Source organism: Asparagus officinalis, chromosome 7 (genome assembly GCF_001876935.1).
Source record: "Asparagus officinalis chromosome 7, Aspof.V1, whole genome shotgun sequence".
NCBI classification, from domain to species: Eukaryota; Viridiplantae; Streptophyta; class Magnoliopsida; order Asparagales; family Asparagaceae; genus Asparagus; species Asparagus officinalis.
Window position 1 is genome coordinate 110,323,902 of NC_033800.1, and position 5,370 is coordinate 110,329,271.

Sequence of the window (5,370 nt, forward strand, 5' to 3'; positions counted from 1 at the left end):
CCCGTAACGGTCACCAAGGGTGACCGTTGCGGGCGGGCCGGGCTCCGGGCCTGGGCCGCCCGGCCCGGTTTCGTTGCCCGGCCGGACTATTCCGGGTCGGGTCGGGTCTGGCCCGGGTATCAGTAGGGGGATCCGGACCCGGGTCTGGCCCGGGTTTCCGGGCCGGGCTCGGGTCTCAGGGCTTTTTGGACATGACTAATTACGGTCGACCGCTCGAAGCTCAAAACGTTTTTCTGTCATTTTCCTGTATTCGCTTCAGATTTTGGTTGCTAATGTTCAATGTTTGCTTCCGCACATGATGATTTGATGATGCGGAGAGTCTAGAAATTAAGAGTTATTGTTTCCATGCCAAATAAATTGTTTTGTTTTGCGCTTGACCAAACTTCAAAAACGTAGGAGACAAAAAAAGAAGAGAAGAAAGAGGAATTGGTAAATGGAATTGATTTGATTAATTTAGGCGTGTACTTTAGTTAGGTAAGCATATGCATGCTCGTTGAAAATCCAAGCAAGAGTATTTGGTCAATTGGATACTCGACATCGTCCATCTGATGGCATAATACGTGGCTTTTGAAACTAGCTACAAATTCGATTGCCGAGTACTTCGATGATAATTAGGGAAACTACGAATTTGACAGAAGAAGACGGACGCTTTCATAACTCTACACAATCTAGATTTTGTATCTTTCCAAGGTGAGAAGAAGCCAAAAAAGATAAATGCATATATGAAGTTGGTTAAAGATGCTTAGGAATTAAGGCATGCATCACGATTCAGACGAAGTGATGCACGACGTGGTGGACCGATGAGGTGGGAACTATAGGGTAATGGAACAAGCTCAAATCACTGTACACGGCCAAGAGTCGATCTATCATGTTGCACATTAAGGAATGTACGATTTCGGAGCATCTGAATCATTTCAACAGAATTATACGTGATTAGTTTAGTAGCGATGGATGTGAAGCTTAAAGATGACAATAAGGCGATCATTCTCTTGTATTCTCTTCTTGTAGTTGTTACAACATCTAGTTATATTAATGCTTGTAGGCAAGACGATTCTAACTATGGATGAGGTAAAAGTGATGCTTCTAACATAGGGATTGGGATCCTCTACCTCCTAATATCTCCTAATGCATCTCCACCTTTCATTTTGTGCATAAGCACAAAATACGAGGAGGTACTATGCAACGAAAGGTGAAGATGCATTAGGAGATATTAGGAGGTATATACCTTAGTAGATGATCTCAATCCCTAACACAGAAGCTCTAGTGACAACCAGATGTTAGAGGCTAGTCAGCCACACTATTAGTGACAGATGGAAGCCTCAGGAGGTTTTTCAAGTTGGAAAAAATTGAAGACTAGGAGTCTAGGTGTCACTTTGCCAAGAATGAAGGATATTTCTTACACAGGTAAGAGTGATTTTACAGTCATAAAATAAAGAAAGACGCCATGCCTCAATCGTTATAAACAGCGATATTGAGAAAAATCAACAGATTGAGATGTTGAAGGTTTCTGATGGTAAAAGTTCTCATGTCAGTTGGATATTAAATTCTAGTTGACCGGCATATGTAAGGTCTTAGGAGAGACTATACATGCAACACCACAATCCAAGGATTCGAGGAGACTTATTCCATGGTAGATGTGAAGAGATAAGCTCAGGATTCAGGATTGTCAGGGTGGCGGTCGACCGGCCCGGTCGACCGCATTCGTGCACAAGGCTTCCTGTGCGTCTGGAAGGAAATCGGTCGACCGGTGCGGTCGACCGACGGTTTTCTGGAGTTTGGGTTTTCTACTGAGAGCTGGTCGGTCGACCGGGCCGGTCGACCGGAATTGATCGCGGTCGACCGGTCCGGTCGACCGACGCTGTTTTGGGCTGGGCTTTCAGTTTTCAGACCCGATTCGTTTTGAATTTGTATAAATACCATTTGGGTGTTTTTTAGGGTTAAGAGCAAGGACGAATTTGAGCAGATTGAGAGAGTTTTCTTTGGGCTTCTATTCTAGGAGCAATTGGAGAGATTGAGAGTTGATTGTTGAGGGTTTATGAGAGATTTGTAACCCTAGTTTGTTCCTCTTGATTTCTAATAGTGAAAACTCCCCCCTCCTTGCCCCGTGGACGTAGGCATCTTGCCGAACCATGTAAAACTGGTGATTGGTTGTTTGTGCTGTTGATTTTGGTTGGTTGTTTATCTTTCTTGGCGATTGTTTTGATTTCTCGAGGCACAACAATTGGTATCAGAGCTTCGGGCTACGCTTGGGCTATTTTGGAGGAGTAGATCGCTTGGGAAGTTCATCTAGGGCTTCGTTTGGTGATAAAGGTGGGATCTTTTCAGTAAAAATCTCGTCTTTTTCAATTTGGATCTATTTCTCGTTTGTTTCGACATTGGTTTGGTGGTGCTTTGAGATATATGGCTGAAAAAGATAAAAGTGGGGAGGGTTCTTCTGGTGTGAAGGCCGTCCAAAGTTTGAATATACATTCTATGAAAATAGATGTGGAAAAGTTCAGCGGCACAAATAATTTTGGACTTTGGCGATGCGAAGTCATGGATGCGCTAAATGCGCAAAATTTGGAAGATACATTGGAGTTGGACGGGAAACCGGCCGACATTGATGAAAAGGTTTGGAATAAAATGAATAGAACGGCGTGTGGTGTGATTAGGTCTTGCCTTACCCAAGACCTTAAATATGATGTGATGAATGAAACTTCGGCAAAGAAGATTTGGGAGGTCCTAGAGGGCAAATATTTGACGAAGAGCATCGAAAATCGTTTGCATTTGAAGAGGAGGCTTTATCGCTTCCAATTGAAGAAGTGGACATCCATTAGTGATCACATGAACCACTACACGAAGTTACTTGCAGATTTGGCGAATGTAGATGTCATTGTTGAAGACGAGGACAAGGCATTGTTGTTATTGAGTTCCTTGCCCGACGAGGAATATGAGACCTTCGTCCTCACTCTTATTAATGGAAAGGCATCACTTTCGTATAGTGAGGTCACCGCAGCCCTTGTGAATTATCAACTTCGAAAGAAGGACAAGGAGACTTCCATCGAGCCGGTTGCTGGTGCATTGGTTGCAAGAGCTAGAAGTCCAAACCGTGGAAGAAGGTCGCAGTCTAGAGGGGGGCATCCTGCAGTTGGTAGGAATCAGTGTGCCTTTTGTAGAGAGGATGGACATTGGAAAGCCGAATGCCCAAAATTGCAAGCTGTGAAGAATAAAGGGAAAGCTATTCAAGCTTCAGAGGTAAATGTTGCCAAGGCTAGTGGCGATGTTTCAGATTCAGATTCAGATTCTTCGGGCTATTCGTGCCCAGCTCTTCCGTCAGTTGATGTTGCCGACTCCACCGAGTGGATGTTGGATTCTGGTGCTACTTACCACATATGCCCTAGAAGGGATTGGTTCTCCAGCTTTCAGGAGTTGGAAAGAGGGGATGCTGTTCTCATGGGTAATGATCACAGATGCCCTATTGGTGGTATTGGTACCGTTCGGATTCGGATGAGTGACGGGATGATCCGGGAGTTGGCTGATGTGAGGTTCGTTCCTCAACTGAGGAAGAACATCATTTCACTTGGGGTATTGGAGGCATCAGGCTATAGGGTGATCTTGGCGGATTCTCGCTTGAAGGTCACATCGGGGTCCATGATTGTGATGAAGGGAGTCAGACGGAGTAACTTGTATTATCTGCTTGGGAGCACGGTAGCTGATAGGGCGCTGACTACTTCTATGGCTAGACTGTGGCATTGTTTGGTGCTGGGATATATTGTTGGTTATACCGTGCACAGATTGTTGAGGAGTGCTATGACCTGCAGATTGAAGCCCTGTGAACACATTGGTATGAGCAAGAAGACCGAGGTGGAGTTCAGCACTTCTATACATCGATCGAGGGGTCTTATTGGAGGTGTTCAGTCAGGCATTGGGGGGCTTTCCGAGGAGGCATCATCGGGAGGTAATCGTTATTTTGTTTCCTATGTTGGGGATTGTACTAGGCATATTTGGGTTGCAACCAAGTCCCGTTGGTATAAAGACCTAGTAGTCCGCAACAGTTGGAGGAGGTGTATGGACAGAAAGGTTACCAGTCTTGGGGGCTTTCCGAGGAGGCATCATCGGGAGGTAATCGTTATTTTGTTTCCTATGTTGGGGATTGTACTAGGCATATTTGGGTTGCAACCAAGTCCCGTTGGTATAAAGACCTAGTAGTCCGCAACAGTTGGAGGAGGTGTATGGGCAGAAAGGTTACCAGTCGTACTTATTCTAGTAGGAGTCCTTTCTTGCATTGGTGCCGAGCTCACGGCAGTTGGAGACACTTCAGAGGGAAGGAGACAGTGGGGCGACGTGATGAGATGGCGGATTTAGTGGGCCGTTCTTTTCTGGAGGAGGATCGGTATTGGTTGTCGAGCAGTGGATTTGGTATTCAGGCTTCGATAGGTTTGGGTCATCTTATGAGGTTGCCGACTGCTGCGTATAGAGTTGTTAGATCTGGTGGAGCTGTTTCAGATTTTGGCCGGCGTCGGATATTTGGCTACCCAGCACTTGGTCACATCATTGATGTGAGGTTGGATCCGATTGCGCAGTTGAGATTCAGGAGTTCATTTGGTTATCGGCAGGTGGAGAGTATTGATTAGGTCAGAGGGATATCGCAGCGGGTGGAGGTTGATGCTACTCCACATTGGGTGGGGACTTTCCCACATACTCCAGGTCATTCTGCATTGGTTGGGATTCCAGCTGAGGTGGCACAACGTGGGAGTCATTTATTTATGGGTGCAGATGATGAGGTAGTTGTTTTGGATACAGCTGATGGATATGTTTTGGATACGGCCATTGTTACATCTCAGGTGGAGGTGTTTGGATCGCTTCAGTTTGAGGTCGTTGATGATGCTATCAGCCGCAAATTGGATTGAGGGCCTTTGGAGGCCCATAGGGTGAACTACGTGAAGGCTTGATTCCTTGGGCAAGAGGATACGTAGGCAGTCTTTATGATGCAGCCGATTTGGTGAGCTACATCGACATTTGGGGTGAGTGTTCTCGCACTCCCATTTGGGTCTCAGCAAGTGAGGCATTTGGTGTAGTCGGTGTAGGCTCAGTTGTTTGGTGAGTAGACACAGTTGGTTTGGGGTTGAGTGTTCAGGATTCATGTTGTCAGGGTGGCGGTCGACCGGCCCGGTCGACCGCATTCGTGCACAAGGCTTCCTGTGCGTCTGGAAGGAGATCGGTCGACCGGTGCGGTCGACCGACGGTTCTCTGGAGTTTGAGTTTTCTACTGAGAGCTGGTCGGTCGACCGGGCCGGTCGACCGGAATTGATCGCGGTCGACTGGTCCGGTCGACCGACACTGTTTTGGGCTGGGCTTTCAGGTTTTCGACCCGATTCGTTTTGGATTTGT